The sequence below is a fragment of the Alosa alosa genome, chromosome 10 (genome assembly GCF_017589495.1).
Source record: "Alosa alosa isolate M-15738 ecotype Scorff River chromosome 10, AALO_Geno_1.1, whole genome shotgun sequence".
Classification (NCBI taxonomy): Eukaryota; Metazoa; Chordata; class Actinopteri; order Clupeiformes; family Clupeidae; genus Alosa; species Alosa alosa.
In genome coordinates this window covers 2,409,471-2,432,951 of record NC_063198.1, presented here as the reverse complement: position 1 = coordinate 2,432,951, position 23,481 = coordinate 2,409,471, and the positions used below count along the sequence as shown (strand labels likewise).

Below are 23,481 nucleotides of genomic sequence, written 5' to 3'. Positions count from 1 at the left end.
AATTGTGCAATTGTGCATACAGTAGACAGTCAATATAATAGTGCAAAAGTCAGGCCAATAAATGGCTGAGGTAGTCTTGTTTGACCTAAGTATGCAAGTGGCATAGTGGTGCAAGTTATGTAAGAGCAGCAGAAGTGTGTTCAGAAGTGTTCAGGACAACAGGACAACAACAACAAGTTGCAAGTGTGCAAGTGTACAAGTGGAGTAGTGCAAGTGGAGTAGTGCAAGGCAGCCATTTTGGGTCTAAAAGTCCAGGATGTTATGTAGCTGAGGGTGGAGGGGGGAGAGAGTTCAGGATCCTAACAGCCTGGTGTATGAAGCTGTTGGTGAGTCTGGTGGTGCGGGAGCGCAGGCTTCTGTACCTCTTCCCAGAGGGCAGTAGATCAAACAAATTGTGAGCGGGGTGACTTGCATCACTCACAATTTTGGTCGCCTTGCGGGTGAGGTGGGAGGTGTAAATGTCCTTCAGGGAGGGGAGAGAAGCACCAATAATCCTTCCAGCTGTGTTCACTATGCGCTGCAGGGCTTTCCTGTTGTATTCAGTGCAGCTTCCGCCCACACAGCGATACAGCTGGAGAGGATGCTCTCAATGGTGCCTCGGTAGAATGTGGTCATGATGGCTGGTGGAGCACTTGCTCGCCTGAGTTTCCGCAGGAAGTACAGGCGGCGCTGAGCTTTCTTCGCCAGTGATGCAGTGTTGGTGGTCCAGGAGAGGTCTTCACTGATGTGCACCCCCAGGAATTTGGTGCTGCTCACTCTCTCCACCACAGCACCATCGATGGTCAGTGGCAGGTGTTGGGTGTGACCTCTACGGAAGTCAACAACAATCTCCTTGGTCTTGCTGACGTTCAGCAGGAGGTTGTTGTCCCTGCACCACTTGGTCAGAAGGTCGACCTCCAACCTGTATTGAGTCTCGTCGCCCTTGGTGATGAGACCCACCAGAGTTGTGTCGTCAGCAAATTTCACTATGTGGTTGTTGCTGTAGGTTGCAGTGCAGTCATGCGTCAGCAGGGTGAAGAGCAGCGGACTGAGCACGCAGCCTTGGGGGGCCCCCGTGCTCAGTGTGATGCTGCTTGAGATATTGTTGCCAACACGTACTACTTGAGGCCTCTGACAGAGGAAGTCCAGTAGCCAGTTGCAGAGGTAGGTACTGAGTCCCAGTTTGTCAAGTTTGCAGATGAGTTGTTGTGGTATTATGGTGTTGAATGCAGAACTGAAGTCTATAAACAGCAATCTCACATGAGTCTCTTTTTTCCAGGTGGGTGAGGGCTGGGCGGAGGGCAGAGCAGATTGCATCCTCTGTGGACCGTTTGGCTCGGTATGCAAACTGGAAGGGGTCCAGGGTGGGGGGGAGAATGGATTTGATGTGTGACATGACAAGCCGCTCAAAGCACTTCATGATGATGGGTGTCAGTGCCACGGGGCGGTAGTCATTGAAGCAGGATGGAGCAGTTTTCTTCGGCACAGGTATGATGGTGGCAGCTTTGAAACATGATGGGACAATGGCTTGCTTCAGGGAAGTGTTAAAGATGTCTGTGAAGACATCCTTAAGCTCCTCAGCGCAGTCCTTCAGCGCACAACCTGGGATGTTGTCTGGGCCTGCTGCCTTACGGGTGTTGATAGCAGCAAGTGTCCTCTTCACGCTGTCGGCAGAGAGGCACAGGGGCTGCTCGGTGGAGGGGGAGGGGTCTTCTGTGGGCAAGTGCTGTTTTTGTGCTTCAAAGCGAGCAAAGAAACGGTTCAGATTGTTGAGCAGAGGGATGTTGCTCTCACAGCTCTGTGGCTGGCTTGTAGTCCGTGATGGCCTGAATGCCCTGCCATAGGCTTTGTGCGTTCCTGCTGTCTTTGAAGTGGGTGGTTATCTTGTGAGTGTATTCCTTTTTTGCTTCCTTGATGCCACGGGACAGGTTGGCTCTCGCTGTTCTCATGCCAGCTTCATCCCCAGCTCTTGTAGGCTTTGTCTCTGGCCCTCAGCAGCCTGAGGACATCCCCACAGCCATGGCTTCCAGTTAGCCCGAGTGATGATCTCTTTTGTGTGGGTCACATCATCAATGCACTTGGTGATGTAAGAGGTTACAGTCTCTGTGTACTCCTCTATGTCTGTCTGATTGTTGTAAGTGGCTGCCTGCTTAAACATTTTCCAGTCTGTTGTGTCAAAGCAGTCTTGAAGAGCATCAGAGGCTCCCTCAGGCCACACTTTTACCTGCTTGCGAACCGGTTTGTTTGCTTTCACTCTTTGTCTTTATGCGGGCATTAGCATAACAGTGATATGGTCAGAAAGTCCAATGTGGGGGAGGGGGGTGGCTTTGTATGCTCCTTTGTGTGTAGTGTAGACCAGGTCCAGGATGTTGTCTCCTCTTGTTGGAAAATCAACATGCTGGTGTAGCTTTGGAAAAACAGTTTTAAGGTCTGCATGGTTAAAATCTCCAGCGAAGATGGTGAAACCGTCTGGGTGTGCCGTCTGTTGTTCACTGATAGCCTGGTACAGTTCACTAAGAGCTGTGTTCCTATCGCTGTTATTGTTGGTAGGCGGGATGTATACTGCGACTAGCAGAATCGCAGTAATTTCCCTTGGCAGGTAAAAAGGACGGCACTTTATGATCATAAACTCCGCCAGTGGTGAGCAGTGTTTGCATACTACTACAGTGTCCCGGCACCATTCGTCACGGATGTAAACACAGATTCCTCCTCCTCGTGATTTTCCACCCTTTACAATGGCCCGGTCTGCTCGATAGCATGCTAGCTGCTCCAGTTGTACAGCAGAGTCCGGAATGTTGTCATTTAACCAAGTCTCAGTGAATACGAGCACACAGCAGTTACTCACTGTCCGTTCGTTGATCTCAGCAGTCGTTATGTAATCCATTTTGTTGTCCAGTGATCGTGACATTTGCCAGGAGAATGGATGGTATGGCTGGGCGAAGTTGGGTTGGCCGCTAGCCTGGCCCGACGCCCGCTCAGCGCCCCCTCTTCTGCTTCCTCGCACACCGCCTCCGGCTTTCTTTCGGGGGAGGAGTAGCAGGCGAGTCCGTGTTGTTGCAGGCCGGAGTAGTCCGAAGTTCCTTTAGCGCCTCTGTTGCAAAGTTCAGAACGCTGCAAAACTTGCTTTTGCAGATGTCTAGTAAAAACTGCCTGCTGTACTTGTAGTAATGACGGCGGGTAAGACGAGACGAACACGTAAAACTTTCGACAAACACTTTTAAACGAACACAACACCGCTCGGTTGGGACAGAGCGAGGTCGCTATGCGGTGCACGCCGCCATCTTGCCTCGTGGAAAACTTGCCTCAAGTAATTGTATTGTCATGTACTTATAAAATTAATTATAATATATATAACATATATATATATAACAATTGAGTTTTACCTTTCCCCAGTTCATCCAGTTCTCTGAGTTCGACAGTATCACTTTTAGCTCCAGCTCATTGAATCAGATTAGACCGTTAGCTTATAGGAGAGATGCTAACGGTCTAATCTGATTCAATGAGCTGGAGCTAAAAGTGCTACTGTCAGACTCAATTGTTTGACTCAAGGGAGGTGGAAAACGAGTGTATTTCCCCAAATGGTGGAATATCCCTTTAAGCTCAGGAGCCAGCTCAACTTCGAAGAGGTTCGGTGTGATATTGTGAAAGAATGTGTTTGTGTTGTATGTATGCTGCTGCTGAGACCTTGAATTTCCCCTGGGGATCAATAAAGTATCTATCTATCTATCTATCTATTGACCTAAAGTGTGTTGAAACATGATACCGAGTGTGAACTTTCGTCTCATAGCACATCTCGGCTTTGTCCCCTGCACTCCGAAATCTGGCGCTATTTAGCCGATGCTACCAACAGGTTTTCGTTGGGAGTGCCTCGGGCATCGGACTAGCCATGCAAATAAATCACTGTTTTACACCATTTACGAGGCTCAAAGTATCTCCACGTTTCATTGGTAGACTTCCGAGGGCCTTGACATTTAAAACGAGACATTGAGAACTTTGAAAAAGCACTGGTAGTTTATTTACAAGACGATTTATACAGACAGTACCTTCAGGAAGTTTTCCGTTCGCCACCATCTTGAATTTAGTCACGATAAGTCGAGCGACGAGTACGAATGAACAGGTATGATAAGGGATCAGATTCCAAAAAATAATTCCATGGAAATGCATGGATTCCAGTTCCCTTGTGATGCATCCAGACCACCCTTTGCAGAGCTTTGCGATCATGAGCGGTGCTATACCATACCATGCTGTAATGTCGCCATTATGACACATTTACAAATGACAAATGACTCATTTACCCCCTTATCCCCCCATAGATAGCCAGTTAGATAGATAGATAGATGTTTCTCTATGGTGGTCCCCTCTTAGATAGATAGACATTTCTCTATGGTGGTCCCCCCTTTTGTCTCATGTAGGCTCAGAAATTAGAATCAGTAAATCTATCGATTTTTCCGGAAGCATTTCGCTCAACTCAGCAGGCTGCATCAAAATAGTATCCCCTGTCCAGAACCACCACTATTCCCATACTTTCTTCCTTCGTTAATGTTTGTTACGAGACGAAGTGAACCTGGTGGAAACCGGGACCCTGGGATCCAGTTTACAGTTCATTGTCAGGTTAGCTAAAGCCTAGAGGAAGGGAGAAGGTCCGAACAGTAAAGTCAGAGCCCGTCACACACACACACACACACTCACCCCTCGACTATTAGACATTCTCTGGTAAAGTCCTCTTTAGCGCGACAACCGAGTAGGCTACATCAGGTACCTCAGGGCTGTTGTCTGATGGACGTGAGTTTGCGACGTCAGTTACGTTAATAAGCAAGCTAACGTTACGTTAGGCGATCTCATCCAAAGTTAACGGTTGTTGGTAAGCGCTACCGACGATTTTACTAGGTATTATAAACAGTTAATATGAACTAAGCTAACTTAATGTTAGCCAAGTAACCTAGATGCTAAAGTTAACTGTTAACGTTATATATTGGAAGGATAGTTCTACATCTCCCAAAACTTTGTTTATTTAAAATTTAACGTTATGGTTAACCGATTAATAGATTTTTACGTCATATTGGATATTAAGTTAAGTTGCTGATGCTTAGCTTGTAGCGTTGGAATATATATGCGTGCGAGCCTGGTCATTTATCAGACAACACTAAGTTAACGTTTATTTACGTTATACTGTGATAGCTAACGTCATTGAGCAAGAGAGCTAGCTAGTTAGCCGAGGTTACTCATTTTTGCCTGTGTGGGTTACTTCTAGCTAACGTTAAGGTTACTTCTAAATCATGGTCGTCCGAAGAACAAACATTATCACGAACAAATGAAGACACCATATCATTTTGTTTTCGTTATATGTTATTGGCGTGTGTGCTAACGTCTGTCTTTGTATGCACACGCAGGTCAACACTAGATAGTGTAACGTGAACGTCAAGGACTCGAGACATGAGTTGGCTAACGTTAGCTGGCAAGAATTAGCCTTGTCCAGGCATATCGAAACAGAGTAAGTTGCCTGGCCAACATGTTAGTAATACCGAGGTTGACAATTGATGATGTCTGAAATACTTCTAACGCTGGGACTTGTAAATACCATTGTCTAGCGCTTTAACTGTAACAGTTAGCCGTCACTTGTCGAACACGTCGCATCTAGTGAATGATTTAGCTAACCTTACATATTTTCTTAGCCTCTGTGGCCTTCGGCTAGCTAGCCTGTGTAACGTTAACGTTAGCGACTGCCAGCCATCTGCATCCGGCTCCGTCGCAGCAAGGTTGTTTTTCTCTATCCGATTTTTGTGAAACAGTGGAATTCATCGTCCATACGTTAGTGCACACCTGGAAACCTCTTCAATTAATTGTCGAAACGAAGGACAACAGTAGAGATTACTAGCGTGGTAAGTATAACGTTACAATCACAATGTTAGCTAATTAACGATAACATGAACTGTTAGCTGCTTGGCCTGGGCAGTAGTTCTAGTGGTGCCTCACGTTGGTTCTAGTTGTTGCCGACTGTTTTTACACTGCTCCGAGAGCTGTATTGTACGTTACTCTCGATCACTCCAGCCTAACTTTGAATGGTATCCCTCAAGTTAAAGCATTTCATGTTGACACCGTTGGCACATCTTAATTCTCAAAATTAGTTAATATGGTCCATTCCACCGACGCGTTTACGTTAACGTTAGCGTGCTAACGTGTAACTGCAATTAGCTAATGGTGAGGCTGCTAGTGTAAAGCGTAGCTAGGTCATGATGAGTGTGAAATGTAACGTTAACTTATCTGTCATAGTGGCGTTGACTGGTTCATGGTAAATGTTTTACAGTAACTGCAACGTTCGGTTGGTTCCTCAAGAAAGTTTGTCAATGTGGATATCATACATTAGTGTGTGGTTTTAAGGTTTGTTAGAACAGGGATATAACCCCCATTTGACATCGTTAGTGATGGAGTTCATGTTAACCAATTACGTAACGTTAATTCGTTATATATATTAGGCCTAATTGTTCTGGTATCAGAGTGGTTTACTGAATTGTGTGTACCTAAGATCCTCTAGAACTGTGTCGTTTAATGTGGCACACCGTCGAAAGCGGTCCACTCAGACTTAACCTATCAGAGTTCATAACATTAGCTTTTGCATGTTATTAAGTTAGAGCATCTTCGTATTGCGATATAGAAACATGATTTAATCGACGGTTTTACCTAAACTATACTGTATGCAAACATCATGCTCTTCGTTCAAGCACAAATATCCGACTAGAGGTCATTACGTAAGGTTCACTATGGAGAAGAAATTGGCTTGGGGCTGACAAACCTTAGACACTTTGGGCTTATAGTGTACATTTGTGTGCATTTACTTATTTTAAATATATATATTTTTATTTTAAATATTTTTTGTTTATGTTTTAGGTGCAGCATACTAAAGGCATAGCAAGATATGTTTGCGTGTAATGAACTGACATTGTGTTTATTATAAGATTATTTTTCATCTTAATTCAATATATTGACATTGTAGGGTATAGTGTAAGCTGATATGAAACTTTGATTAAGCTTCAAAGAGAATTAAAGCATCCCAATATGTCTGAAGGAGGCTAGCTAACAAGTACTAACATTACTTGTCTAACATTACCTGTCTTGGCTTTAAGCACTTGATAATGAGACACTACTCTACTTGTCCCAATGGAAATGTCTGTTGGGGATGTGAGGGAGCATATGGAAGGTTGTTGGTTTAGTAAAGGTGGCTTGCACTGGCACTACAGACTGTTTAAAAAATAAAAATAAAAAAACAGAGGAAAGTGCTTTTTCTCATGACACTATGAATGAAGGTTGTATTTGTGCAGGTGTCATTGCACAGTACAACATTGTATCCAGAGTCTGCCACATCTTCTTCAAGGTCTTTTGAAATCAAAAAGGTTTTTTAGCAATCCTGTGAACTGTTGTCTTGGACAGTTTTGTTACTAGACCTCAACTTGACCTGCCATTCTTGTTTAGGTCTACTGCTGTCTCATGTACATTGCAAACTGTGGTCACCAGAAGGCACTTATCTTCCTGTTATTTTCCTATTATTTTCAGAGTTTGGGCAAGTTTGATGGTGGATAGTTGGGGCAGAAATGTTGACCAGGGATGCTGAAACCTTTGCATGCTATTGTAGTTCCCTTTCCCCTCTCTGCTTGTAAACAAGACTGTCATTCTTGCAAAGAGGCTTAGCAGGGTCAACCCTCTCACCTTGTCTCTTGCTTATCCACTCATTCATGCACACACTGGATGCATCATTCCCTTTCTTTGTGGTCTCTGTTTAACCCCTCTTGCACTGTGCTGGCTAATGCATCATGTTGCTCAGTCTGCTGTACCTAATTATTTTTTGTCTAACAGAACTTTTCAGTACCACCAACTCTTACACTAGGACTGTTTTTGACTTTGGCGGTATTAGGCTAAATGTAGTGATGGGGATAGCACTGAAGCAAACCTCCGCACACTTATATGCTTAATCCCCTGATCCTCCCGGCTTGAAGCAACTGTCCCTGCTAGCCTGGCTGTGTGTTTGATCAGAGGCTGGCTGCACTCATACCTCCCACAAATCCTTAGATTGAAGTGTAATAGGTGCGGTGAAAAACACTGGCTGCTGGATACTCTGCCCTTTGTAAGTATTGAATAATTGAAATTTGGAAAAAATGTTCTTTAGGCTAGAAACTTTGCCTCCCCTCACTTGATATTATTTTCTGTGACTCCTTGGAGTAGTTTACATGGTCTGCGGAGAAGTTTAAACTTTACACCTCACTTTTGGCTCTGATCCTTTGTAGTTTTAGTAATTGTTTTGTTCATTTTTCCCCTTTTCTGACAGTATTGTCAATCCAATAGTTTGGTTTTTAAGGTATTAGCAGCAATCCTTGACAAAATGGACAGTTGGCCTTATGTTTTCAGATAAAGATGGAAGGATTCACATTTTGCCATTGTTGATGTTTGGTGCTTGAACGCCACTAAGCATGGCTGCTTTATGCAACACTAAACCGCAAGACCACAACACTTATGTGTATTCCACTCTGTCATTCAAATTTGCTGGATGATGCTGGGTTCTCTGTTCTTTTCATCCAGCTGCTCTTTTAACAACTTTTAAACATTCTACACATGCTTAGTTCCTCTGGTATGAATGCCACATACTTTACAGATCTGTGTCTGACAGATGACAACATGGCAAGTTTTTTCTATGGGATTCAGCTGTTTGATGTACTTCATCAGCTGTCAATGGCTTGTCTTATTGGAACAGTTGGCACTCTTGGGCGCTGCTTAACCACTGGAACCACTGTTGTTTTATATACTCTACTGTTTCTGATTGTGTGCTCAGAGATGGTTAGACCCCTAATTTGAAAGTGCAAGGTACACATGCACCACAGAAGATGTGAAGTTCAGACATTAAAACTGCCTTCAGTTGAGGCTTAAGTAGAGCTAGAGCCTCTATGGGAATGGGATGGATAAGTTGTTAACACTATTTTGAGGGAATGACGTTGAATTTGTGCTGTTTGAGCCAGTCAGACCAACAGAAAGTCTGACGTGTACCGGGGTGGCATATAATTATGATTTTGGCTATGTTTGTTTAGAATACAGCAGTTTTCAGTTATGACGATATTACATTCTTAAATAATTGTTGTGAAAAAACTGCCACAGCATCAACACAGTTCAAATATGCAACGATAAGCATACAAGCAATAGCCTATTATTGAACTGGGACAGGCTTGGTGTGAATGGTCAGTTTCACTATAGTAGTGTCACAACAATCATCAAGGTGTATAATGTCTTGTCTTATAAAAGCAAAAACAAACATTGAAGTTTCTTTTCATTTTTATTGCCACTTGGCCTATATTTTAGACAGTGACAGTTCACCAGTAAAATACAAAACTCATATTTGGCTCATGTTTGTTAAAGATTGTGTGCTCATGCTTGCTTTTTGTGTTCTGTTTTTCTTTTTGTCATGGTGGCTTTGTTTTGCTTCAATAGCTTGCATGAAATCATTTAGTAAATACGATTTTAATCCACTGTTCTTCTGCAGTAAGTTAATTATTTTAAAGTTCTTCTGCCCATATCCAGGACACTGTCGTTAACAGGCTACATTATAGCTGGAGGGCAGCCTACAGTGAAACTGTCAGTGTTTGCTTCTTTTCTTTATTTTCAGGCGTGTTGGTTCTAAAAGACATTCTTGGAAGGATCTTTCACTACTCAACAAACAAAACAGTCTTGTTCCTAGTGACCCAAGATGGAAATAGCTACTAATCTTAGCCTATCTGATGGCACTGTACTGCCACTAGGAGATGTGATGTAATGGTCAGAGCTTCTCAAATCCTATTTGCCTCCAGTGTGCGACACACACATTTGAGTACACTGGAAAATGTTGAAAGATGACGTGGAGATTAGTGTTCATGGAGGCTTTCTGTGCAGCCGCCTCTACTGATCAGCCGCTCTGACATTACCAGACACAGTAACACCTGACCTGTAACACCTTGTGTCTGCCAGACTGCTGGGTCTATAGAAGGGCAACTTTTCTAAGAAGACTCGTTGGCGTTTTGGTAAGGGAAATGGCACAGAAGAGAGTTTAAGTGAGGTGTGGAATCAGAAACGTTAGCAGGCATCATGTGTGTCTGGCAATGGCCAAAATCTTTATGGGTAAAGTGTTTCATGTCCATATTTTTGGTATGGTGTATTAAATGTGAACTCACAGAAATGTGCATTCCTGCTTTATTGCATCAGATCCCATAGCCATCTAGGCTAGTGTTTCACTTGCAAATTGTGATATTGGTCACTTTCATAGTAGTTCCCATGATTGTTTAACTGAGCCCACGCAAAAACACATTAGAAAATAACAGTAGGATAACCTTAGGTTGCAGTAGACTGAGTAACCCAGTGTTTAAAATGTCTATCTACATCATGTAACCTCTGGCCTATTTTGTATAATAGTTTTCTCTTAGGTGAAATAAGTCTATGTGTCATAACCACACAACAAGAAATGTGACAGAAAGCAGCTAACCTAGCAACTCCAACAAACATTATGGCCCTGTCTGTATGCTAGCTTTGCTCAGCCACCCTCAAATCATGCTCCTCTTCCCATGGTGGTCTCCACTCGCCCCAGTGGTTGGGTTAAAGTAACTGCGGACACGGGGTAATATTACACAGCCAGCCTCTTATTGTTGATGTGTCATAACTCCACATCACTGGCGAGTTTTATCTTACAGTGAGTATTATGAGAGCCAAGCCTAGGCCACTTATTTATGAAGGTGTAGGGTGTACCAGACAAACCCTCTCTTCCTTGCTTGGAATTTTAATATACCGATCGCCCAGCCCTAGTTGGAAGATCTGTTACAGACTGAAGACCTTCAGGAGATCTATTGAGTGCCATTCTGGTTCAGTTGTTTCACTAGGCTTTTAAACACTTTACTAAAAAGGGGAAGGGAAGGTAGACGTGTCTAGGAAGCATTTGTTTTGGTCTGAGTTGCTGATCTAGTGCAGCATCTTGTGGCACACAATATAGGGCTGGGTGATATGGCTGAAAACTGTATCACAATAGAAGTGTTTCATATCGGTCAATATCGATAGTTAGTGATTTTTTTTTTACCTATGTGGAAAAAGGACCAGGTGAAAAATGTTAAATTTAAACACTTTTATTTTAAACTTAACCTTCCTCTGATTTTAATTACCTCAGTTATCAGTCAAGGCAAACAGGGAAAAGAAATGTCAACATGAAAAACACTCAAATAAATAAATGTAGGCCTACACATAAGTCTGAATGAAAATTAAAATCACTTCTCTCTTCATATTACAGTGTTTTTCTGCAGGCAATTTGTTAGTTAAGGTGGTGGCTGTATAACATTAATTAATTACATTATAATTATATATACTATTATATATAACAAGACAATTATAAACTACTGATATATTTTTTTATATGATTATTTATTCATGACAGCACACCTTATGCCAGTATTATAGGTAGGCTACTGTTACTATTACAATAGGCTCCAACAGCTCTACCTATTTCTCTCTCTTGCTGTTTCAGCTGCCAGCAGCACTGGTTGAAGCCTGGAAATATAAACAAAGTTTATCATTGTCTACTGGTTGGACTGTTCAGTTTTCCCACGTGTGTTTTAAGTTTCAAACAAATACTTTTCTCCTTGGGACAGGTCCTTTTGAGTCTATTGTATGATAAGAATTTAGCAGTCAACTTGAATGCAACAATTTTGGAAAAAATTGTGCAGCGTGCTAATGATGCTAACCGGATTTAATAGCAATTTAGCCAGTCGTCTTTCACAATTGTGAATGTTTGGATGAAATGTGCATGCTGAGGAGGGATGTACAGAGGAAAAAACAACTTGAGGATCCTTTGAATTTGTTTTTAGTGTAAAAAACATCCCACTTCCTGCTGTTTCTAAAACCGGTTTCCAAATGGATACATGAAGGTTGTTGAAGGATTTGACCGGGTAGGTGAGGCCTATATTTAGAAATTCTTACTGGGATAAGACTCATGTCTGAGACATGTCATGGTTGGCTTATTCACCCCTCTTGGGCTGGTCACAGACTTGTGAGGTCAGCATTAGTTGGATGAAGTGTTTTTCATGCAGATTGATCTCACTTGGTAGTGGTACTGAAGGAGGTTTAAAGCTGGGGTAGGCCCAGTGCTCCAGACTAACTTTTTACATTGGTTGCAACAGTGTACCTGACTTTCCGTTTAGGTGCACCCGACATTTGTCACACAGTTGCAACAATAGGGTCAGGGGGTAGGACTAAATGTCAGGAGTGGACCACATAGAGAAGAGGTACTGTTTCTAGGACTCAAGCAGAAGTCTTAGCATGGGCACCCCAGTCACCCCCTTGATGTAGTCATTGGCATGTTTGAGTGTATTGGGTACAGACAAAATAAAACGGGCAGCCGTGGCCTACTGGTTAGCGCTTCGGACTTCTAACCGGAGGGTTGCCGGTTCGAACCCAGACCAGTAGGCACGGCTGAAGTGCCCTTGAGCAAGGCACCTAACCCCTCACTGCTCCCTGAGCGCCGCTGTTGTTGCAGGCAGCTCACTGCGCCGGGATTAGTGTGTGCTTCACCTCACTGTGTGTTCACTGTGTGCTGAGTGTGTTTCACTAATTCACGGATTGGGATAAATGCAGAGACCAAATTTCCCTTGCGGGATCAAAAGAGTATATATACTTATACTTACTACTTAATAACCATCTACCGTAATTTCCCAACCATTAGCCGCAGCTTATACTTTGATTTCAGCTGTCCTCGGAGACCCCCTTATAGATAGAGAGGCCTTTGCATCCACTGTTGTAGAATGTGAGTGAGGGGGATGCTGTATATGTAAGCAACACAGTTAGATGCAACATTTTATTGGTGCGACCAATTATTGTTTTGGTCATCCCAGGAGCCATGTGACCCATTTGTGTGTTTTTTTTGTGTGTGTTTGTCTCTGAACGCAGATGTTCTTGCCTGACAAAATTCCACTCTCACAGTTCTTCCCCAGATGATTTTCTGCCCGTAGTCTAATTCTTTATCATAGAATAAAGAGCCCTGCATTAAGTGCTTAGATTTATTGAGGCATTTGTGAATTTAGCAGCTCATCATGAAGCTCATTTGACTGGTCATTGTTTTCTAATCTCTGGTAAAATGATTATTACTTTTTGTTAGTGTTGTCACGATACCAAAATTAATGTTTCGATACGATACCAAGTCAAGAATTGCGATTTCGATACTTCTTCGATACTTTTTAAAAAATGTATTTGATTTGGGGGCCCCACCACCTTGACATCAACATCATCAGTAATATTGAATACTGTAGTGTGATCATTCACACCAGTGGCCATCCCAGATTCTGCTTGACTCTCTCCACACAAACACACATGGAAAATGATGGCTTATGTCATATTTCATATATTCTGCATAATTACTAGTAAATATATTTAGCAATTTGAAAACTATTCTAAAACTATAACTATTTTTAAACTATTACACTTAGGCATATCTTTAATGTGGTGTGTAGGTCTAATTGAGTGCACATTGGTGATGTGTAGGTGTAATTGAGTGCCTGTCACTTTAAGAGATACGCGAGAGTAACTGACCTTGTCTCACGGTTTTAGTCTAGTGAATAAAAGTTGCACATTGCGCATAAGGATATGTGGATGCAATTAATTATGGTTTGTATGTCATTAGATAAAATAAATGTTCAAAAAATGTACAAGTGGAAGAAAATCTTTCTGGGATCATAGAAGAGATAGAAGTGTCTTGCAATGTTCATTAATGATTTTAGCGAGCAATAATTGTCAAACGTGACCTGAGCTAGTGGGATAGTTAGCAAGGATCTCTCTTCAGATGTAAATGTTTGCCATGGTTGCTTAGCCTATTTCTAATGCGAATGCACGATTTGATGCAGGCAAAAGTATTGACTGTTACTAACGAAGGTTTTATAGCAATATTATAAATGTGGCGACAGAATAGCCTAGAACTTGGGTAAGCCTTATGCTTTAGTAGCCTAATTAGCGTGATTGCGAGCCAAAACTAATGTGAATCACGGACTATCCTACAACCAAAGAAAGTAAAGGTGATTAGTAGGCCTACCTGCGTTAGCCAAATAAAGGACGGGACTGCACCCTTCACAAACCGTAAAATAAAGTTTATTAGTTTTACAGTTGGCTACAGTTGACCGTTTACCATCAGTCCACACAAACAATTCGGGTTTCCTTGCACTAGCCATTTCGCCGTAGCCTATTCTGTCTGTTTTTAAAGCGTCTTTAAAGTTTTGCAAGTTTTGGTGAATTTCTGTAAAGACACAGTGCCACCTATAGGCCTGGGGTATGAAGTAACGTGTTGAGTCGTGTTGAGATGGATCCGTTTGGACGCAAATATTCTTGATACGGTTCCAGGGAAGACGGAGGACAAAAAGATCGGTTTGGTACATGTGGACTAGGCCTTAATAACATTGAACCCAAATAGTAGGCCTAAACAACCAAAATCCCACAGCCTAGGTAGGTTAGCAACACAAACTTGTGAGATGCAAGTGAGCAAATCAACTTGATATTAGCCTATTATGATGTGTTACCATAGCATCACTTGAACTAGCAGCCATGTCTCGCTGTTTATAGCACGACAGCTGCGCTTACGTGTGTGTGAGGAGAAAAGACGCACAGCCACAGGTTAGGGGAGGAGGCGCTAGAAGCATGCCTTGTGCACACGCATGTTACTTCAAAAGAACACGGTCATTCTCAAAAGTATCGATACTAATAAAATTAGGCATCATGACATTTTTAATTTCAGGGTATTGCGATACTTTTGTAGTATCGGTGCACCGTGCAACACTACTTTTTGTCACAACATAATGTCAAATCTGCTGAATAGCAAGACACATACTGGTGTTAAATTAGGCTATAGAGTAGAATATGGGTGTTTGTGTGAGTGCTTACATCTGTTTTGTTTAATGTAGGGTACATTGTGTTGGCTATGCCTGTTTTCAATTCAGCTCTCATGGCAATGCTACTGAAGCTAATGGCAGAACACTTGGCACAGGAACATTGTCTTACTTTCAAACAGATCATCTGTCATGTTGCTGTTCACAAACTGAAACCTGCACTCATGCTTCACTCATGCTCATACTTCCTGTGGTAAACATTCACCTGACGGTCAGGACAGCTGGTTGTAGGTCAGGCTTTACAGCTGGCACATTGTGAATCCTTTACTAGTAATAAACTATAGTGCACCCAGTCTCCTTATTTAGTCCCCCTGAAATGTTTCCCATTTTGTTATGTTGTAGCCTCCTGCCTCCTTTCATTTTGGCATTGGCATATTGAGTGTAGATTGAATTGAGGGGGAAAAGGGCACTTTAAGTAATTTCTCTGAATACTAAACTACTCTAAAATGAACCATAATGCACATGTCATATCTAAGAGTTAAATCAGAGTTTGTTTGAATGAGTCCCTCACCTGTCATGCTAAATGATTTGGGCCCTTGTAACAGCATGCAGTCTCAAGCCCTTTCATCTTAAATATGCAGCTGTGTGCTTTCTACCTTGTAACCTTCAGAACTGCTATTGTTTTTGTTTAGTTATGTAAGTTGACACCGTGCATGAGCAGTGGTGTGTGTGCATGCACATTGGCACTGAAAGATCAAGCTCATAATAGCAGTTGTTGGAGTAGGGGTGTGTGAGGGACCCAGCCAGTAGTCTGCTGTCTTTCAGCAGCTGCTCTATTGCCTAATCCCATAAGGCCCAAATCACAGTGTTCCATAGTAGCACACATGAAATGCCTCTTATCCAATAACAAATTGATAAATACTTTAACTGGATCTAGCTGTTATAATGGTATAAATGATGATTTATGTGATATGGTGGGTCGTAATTAAAAGATTATTATGACCGCCGCTAGCGTAGCGCTAATTTAGGTTTAGTCAGAGTGTCGGGACACTGAAAGACCGGGCTGCATGAAACTTGGTGGCCATGTAGCCCCACAAGGATGACTTTCATTTTGATCCATCTGATCACACGTGCACAAACAAACACAAACACACACACACAATATAGGCACATAAATACACGCACACACACACACACACACACATACAGCGGAGAAAATAAGTATTGAACATGTCAACATTTTTTTCAGTAAGTATACTTCCAGAGAGGCTATTCGCATAACATTTTCTACAGACATTGGTATTAACTTAGGTAATCCACATATATTAAAAAATCCAAACATTAATGTCCCTAAGTAGAGTTATGAGTAAAAAAGTGGAATAGCACAGGGAAAAAGTATTAAACACACTAAGAAAAAACAGTACACAAAGGCAAGGAATGGCAAGGAACGAGCTGGAATCTATACATAGTTAGAGAGTAATTATCCCTCCTATCTGTGCAAATTAATGTAAGCTGGGTTAGTACATATTGATGAGCTATAAAGAGGTTTTTCGTTACCAAGTTGTCACAAGAAACATGTCATGATGGGTAAAAGCAAAGAGCTCTTCCAAGACCTTTGCAACATTATTGTTGCAAAACATATCAATGGAACTGGTTACAGATGCATTTCAAAACTTCAGAATCATCCAGTAAGCAGTATTGGAGCCATTATCTGCAAGTGGAAGGAACATCACTGCATCATCAATCGGCCATGCACAGGATCTCCTCACAAGATTTCTGACCAGGAAGTCAGAAGGATAGTCAGAAGTGTAGCCTAAGAGCCAAGGACCACTCCAGAAAGACTTGGAGGCAACAGGTACAATTGTTACAGAGAAAATCATAGGTAATGCACTCCACCGCCATGGCCTCATATGCGCGCTCCCACATGACTCTATTACTGAAGAAAAACATGTCGAAGCTCATTGAAAGTTTGCTACACAACATTTGGACAAGCTTATGAAATACTAAGAGAATGTATTCTGGTCAGGTGAGAGCAAAATTTAACTCTTTGGATGTCATACTACACACCATATTTGGAGGAGAAATGGCACTGTGCATCACCCTAAAAATACCCTACCAACAGTGAAGTTTGAAGGTGGAGGCATCACGGTGTGGGGCTGTTTTTCATCTCATGGTACTGGCAGACTTCATAGAGTTGAAGAAATGATGAATGGAGCCATTTTTTTCTGGGAGAATCTTGCCATCCACCAGAACAATGAGGATGAGACATGGCTAGACCTTCCAGCAGGACAATGATCCAAAGCATTCAGCAAAGGAAACTCTCAATTGGTTTCAGAGAAAGGAAATTCAGGCTCTGACTTAAATCCAATTGAACAGTTTTGGAAGTTACCTAAAGATCAGGATTTCCAAGAGGGACCCCTGGAATCTTCAATATTAAAAGACTATCTGTTTAAAAGAATGGGCCAAAATCACACCTGAATACTGCGACTGATTAGTTTCATCATAGAGGAAATGCCTTGAAGCTCTCATTACAAAAAAGGGTTTTCCACAAAGTATTTTAGTAGGCGTGTTCAATACTTTTTTCCTGTGGCATTCCACTTTTTTACTCATAACTCTACTTATGAACATTAATGTTTGGATTTTTTTATGTGTGGATTACCTAAGTTAATACTAATGTCTGGTGAAAATTTCATGCAAATAGCCTCACTCAAGTATACTTACTGAAAAAAATGTTGACGTGTTCAATATTTATTTTCCCCACTGTACACAGGCACATAAACATACATACACAAGCACACACACACACACATACAGAGGCACATAAACACACACACACACAGAGAAGAACGCACACAAAAGCAAACACACACGCACACATTCATTTACATACACAAAAGTTGCAGTAGTAGGGGATGGAGTAGCAGATGAAGACATTGACAAGTGTGATTTATTTTTGCGGAGAGAATGTGCAGGACTGAGTGGCTGTCATATTTTGTATTGCTCTGCAGTACATCTAGTTATAAAACGGATAGTTCCGGTCTTTGATTGAAATGGTCTCAAAGCTGTTGTAAAACACTAAAAAATGTAAAGAAGCACAGTCACAGTACACCTCTGCACACTGGTTAGTAGCTTATGATAAGACCTAGGCCTGTCTGCATGCCGTTATAGGTAAGAAATGCAATCAATCTTGAATCGGAGACGGTTGATGAAGAATCTTCATCATGTTGAATGTCATAAAAGAGTGAGCCTTTACATGTTTCTATAGGAGCATGCAGCAAGCTGTCACAATGTCCAAACTTAACTTATCTTTTTTTTTGGTGCCTGGCAGTAAAAACAAAAAGGCCTCTCTGCTGTCCACGTATATCAGTGGCTGAGCCCTGTTGTGGCTCTGTTAATTTACACTTTTGCAACGAAGATGTCGGAGGGCTATTTACTAAAACAACTGTGATCTTGCACAGACCAAGTTATCACTAATGGCTATTGATCCTGGGCAGAGTTTACTGGCCGACTCTTGACTAATGAACTCTTGTCTGGACATCTGAACATTCTGCTTTATTTGTCAGCCCCGATGCAGCGAGTGCTTGCACAGAGAATTCTTCAGTGAGGTGGCCTGCAAGATCATCAGGTCATTTATCAGAGACGACACTAGAAGACCAGTGGAAAGGTGGATATTGACATACCAATTAGGGCTGTAAAATGAATCGAATTAAACGAGTAATTGTCAATTATGACTTCCTACAATTACAAAATCCAGAGGGAAATTTGACTACATTGATGTGTGGTGGGTGATGCTAGATTGCCTAGGCCTTTTTTCTTTGAAGAAATATATATATATCAATATATCATTCATAGGGTTGGGCGATGTCTCCTAAATTTGCATTTGACGATGTGTACAGTAAAACATCGTGATGGACGATGATATCGTCGGGGGGAGGGGTAGTGTAGTAAACACTACCTACCATATGTCTGTACAGAAATACATTTAAAAAACTAGGGATGCACGATATATCGGCGGCCGATATATTATTAGCCGATAAGTGAAAAAATTAAAATATTATTATCGGTCCGATAACAGAATTCTAGCCGATAATTTGCGCCGATATTTCCTAAATTCCTATATAAGTCCTAATTTAGGCCTACGTAATTTAGGCCTACTTGAGCTTGGTTGGCCTCAATATAATGTCAGCGGTGTGAATGTATTTCACCACTCTAACAAAATCTGTGGATATGCGTTCATTTGGGAATCTGTGCATCTCAAAATCCTCTCATGAATGATCCGCCATTTAACCTTAACAGAGCGGAGCTCAGCCCTATCTAGAGCCGTCTTGTGCTGGTGTGTTTGCACTTTACCGCGCTGGTTGGGGAAACAAATAAACAAACTCGTTAGTGGGACGAGTAGGCTACATAAGTAGGGCTAGTTCTATGTTGTGTTTTAGTATTATATTTGCATTACTTTAGCTTAGGTTTTGTATTATTACCTAGAAATATGCTAACCATTCGTGCTTCAGTTCCAGACAAGTCATCATAATAAGTTATTAAAACCTTTGGGGCTAACGCCTTTAATTTCTGCTGCAGCAGGTTGTGCGCAACATAGTAGACGGACATAAGATACAGTCTGAGGAGTTGCAGCTTTATTCAGTTACCCGCAGTTGAAACTAAACCTAAGTTTCCCTCACAAACTCTGATTTGGTCGCTATACTGTAGCTTATTCCAAGCTGAGCCTTTTATGAGCGTTTAGTCCTAAATGAAAACGATTCAAACTCTCTAGCCACTCACTCGCAATTCACTGACGTCAGGTTCACTTAAAGGAGCCACACATACTGTAGGGCTGTATTCACGATTTTTTTTTCAAGAGTAATATAATTGGTTATCGTATCGGTATCGGCCACAACAAACCAATAAATATCGGTTATCGTTATCGGCCCTAAAATTTCATATCGGTGCATCTCTATAAAAAACACATAAAAAAGATATATATATATATTATTTAGGCTATACGGCCTGATGAAAGTGGACAGCTAAGAGAGACATACTGACCAGGCTACCGAAGTTGTGTGGAAGATCTGCTCCAAGAAAATCGTCGTGAAAGATGGATAGACAATCAATCTGAACACTTGCGTGTGCACCCATTAGCGGAATATTACACATTGCCAGCCTTTGTTGGCCCTAGCTAAAAAGCTACTTAAGACTACTATCGTGGTCACTCATTTAAAATCTTCAATAGTACGCTATGCAGCTATGCAGAATCCCACGTTATCAGGCTACCGTCTATGCTGACTATGAGGGCGGAGGAAAGTAAAAGTAAAGGGCTGCGATCGCGCAGTCCAGGCTATAGGAGGGCGAAGTAAAAATACTTTTACAAATAACGAATCCCAATTACCACTCCGCTGCTGTCTGGGACTTCTGCTAAATGCATGAAATACAAGCCTTACAGTGAAAGACGGATAGAATTATTTGAATAAGACGGTAGACTAATTTGTGATAACTGTTTGGCTGACAGCCTTTAAAGTAGGCTCAATTTCATTTCCAGTTCATTCAAAGTTAACATGACAAGTATTTGCTGAGCTTAAACCTGTAAGACTTCAAGTATTTATTTGAAAAAATTATGTAATAACAGAAAAATCTGTCAACTCTGTTAGAGACAAACTTGGTAAATTCTATACTGTATATTTAGCTAATGTGATACATTTTTAAATTATGCCTTCCCTAAGAGAACTTTTGTCTCTGCAGTCACTGTAGCAACTTTGAATTTGATAAGATTGCTACTTTTTGTCCTGAAATAAAAAAAAACAACAACACATTCCACTGGCAAGCACTGAGGGAACCCTTGCCATTGTAACACAGTTAATAGGCTGCTGATGTGTGGATGCAATTCATAATGTTTTCTACGTAGTTAGTTAAAATAAAGGTTCGTACTTCTCCTTGGGACAAGCACTTTTGTGTCTTGGAAAACACTTTTCCATTTACATTGGGATTTGCAAACATTCAGTTGTCAGAGTCAATAAAATGAGCCATGTATGAGTAACAAAATTGACAAGCAGCTCTAAGTAAGCATGCTAAACTCTACATACAAACAGTATTCTAATGTTAGCTTTGATATACTGCTTGATTGCATAACTTAACTTAGTTTAGTCTCCTCAATGTACTATTAGCAGTTAACTTTAATGCAGCAGTTTTGAACAAATTTGCGCAGCATTGTCACAAGGCTAAGCGGATTTAATAGCAATTTAGCCTGCCCTCTTCTATGCAATGCTTCTATGTGGCAACAACAATCCTTCAACAATCGTTAATGTTTTGTTAAATGCACATGGAGAGGAGGGGCAGCGGGGTCGTTACGAGAGAGAGCGGGGCGGGGCAATAAAAAGGATTTTATCTTATCTTTAATTTAAATAGTACAACATAAAACATTAATGTGTGGCGGCCAGTTTTGATTACAGATTAGTCAACGTATGGGAAACACTGATATCGCTATTGTTTTATCGCCCAGCCCTATATATATATATATATATATATATATATATATAATATAGACAGAGAGTACAAATCTAGACGTATCCGTCTTGATTCAGGAGTTCAACTGGGAGACCCACTGAGTATCCTCTGTCAGTGTATTGCTTGGTTTGTTTGTGTGTGTGACCTCATTTTCTATGGTCGCCTGTTGTTCTCTCCTTGAGTGAAGACCTGGCCTCTGTCCACCTTCCTCCTCGCTGTATTGGTGACACAAGGCTTTGAGAGACTATGAGTATGGCTGGCATGCTATTTTGGCAGATGCCTTTTGCAGTACCTTAGCATATCATAGCGTAGCAGCAAGGATTTTAATTGTTGTCAAAATCTACGACACTATGGTGTGACGTAGCAGGCCAAGAGATTTGAAAACTTCAGCCTGCGCAATAAACACACACACACACACACACATAAACACATACATAAAGACACACGCATGTATACACACACAATAGATATGCAGGCATACGCACACATAAACACACACAGACACACACAGACACACACTCAGAAACAGACACACACGTGTGCACACACATGAACACACATGCATAAACACTAACACACACACACACACATACACACAGTAGATATGCAGGCAAACGCATTCACGAACAGACTCACGCACACACACATAAACACAAACTCGTACATGCACACGCACGCATGCACAAACACACCCACCCACACACATGCACACAAACACATATAAGCACACACACAAACACGTACATGCACACATGCACAAACACACCCACCCACGCGCACATACACAAACACACACACCCACGCGCACATACACAAACACAAACACACACACAAACACGTACACGCACGCATGCACAAACACACCCACCCACATGCACGTACACAAACACAACACGTGCATGCATGCACAAACACACACACATTAACACACATACACACAGTAGACATGGAGGCATATGCATGCAGGCATGCACGCACGCACAGACTCACTCGCACGCACATAACACATACATACACGCATTCGCACACCCACACACGCACAAACACACATAAAAACACACACATGCAGGCAAGCAGGCACGCACGCACACACAAACACACATACACACCATTACCCCCCACACACACTCACAAGCGAACATACACACACACATCTGCACAGTCACAGACACACAAAATCCTATAACATCCTATCCTTTTGTCTCTATTAGTTGACCACCTGGTGTCCTGTAATATCACTTGAATGTTAGCAATGATTAGCTAACTAAACTAGCTATCTACAAGTAAAGACTTTGTCTCCTGCAAGTGACAAGCATATTATACACAATGCTAGCTAATAGAACAATAAAACATCCTCGATTAACTTATTGACTATGTGGCTAAGCCTAATCCATAGACATGGTGCAGCTCTCTTTTGTAATGGTAATCTGAAATGTAATTGCTGGTAATCTAATTCAGCTAATAGTTATCTTATTTATATTGTTTACGGAAGGGATAATGTATTGTCCGCCAGTAATTATCAGAAAATAAGTTCTGACAGGGCGAACAGGACCCCTATTATATGGCTACTTGACAAAACGAGAAAAGAATCTTAGCAAAATGGGTCTTTAAAAATGATTTTGCTACCGTTTCGTGGCTTTTGCTGACAAAACAAATAGTTCGCCATACAGATAGAACTTGACAGTTTTAGTTCTTGCGTGGGAATGTCTTACTAGCTGACTCACTTTCAATGAAATTCCATTGCAAATGTACTTGCGGAATGAAATGAAAGACCTGAATCGGAGGCACAAAACCCATTGCCAATGGCTGACTTCAGACCGTCGAGCCAGGCCAGGCTAGGGTAATTTGGGGGCCACCTGCGGGGTATACTACGAATCTCGATTAGTGGGTTAGCGAGGTATGTTGCACTCAAAGCCAGGGTATGCTGTGACACGAAAGTGGATCTGTTTTAGTGTCTTATGCTCGCAACTAAACCTGGTCGGGAGGAGGTTATGTGCTAAGTTATAGCTCAAATCGTGTAATCTACCGCCCACTGACCAATCAATTGTCTTGAAAAACGGAAGTTCTCACGTGTAGGATTCTGTCATATATCTTACAGGTGGAGCACCGCCTCTACACACATTTTGAATATCGAATGCGCTTATAATAGTGT

The 23,481-nt window shown here is 41.7% G+C and overlaps 1 protein-coding gene across 6 annotated transcripts in view; it reads left to right on the top strand.

Annotated features, from left to right (window-relative positions):
- The first annotated feature begins 4,527 nt into the window (after positions 1 to 4,527).
- ip6k1 (inositol hexakisphosphate kinase 1) overlaps positions 4,528 to 23,481 on the top strand; it is a 47,176-nt gene continuing 28,222 nt past the window's right edge. For 2 of the 6 annotated variants that reach the window (XM_048255844.1, XM_048255843.1), the window contains exons 1-2: positions 4,528 to 5,858; positions 18,401 to 18,501. The gene's annotated coding sequence lies outside the window, so the exon portion shown is untranslated. Of the gene's footprint in view, positions 5,859 to 7,156; positions 8,096 to 18,400; positions 18,502 to 23,481 lie in introns of those variants that run through there. The other 4 variants (XM_048255842.1, XM_048255841.1, XM_048255845.1 and 1 more) reach the window with 3 other exon arrangements.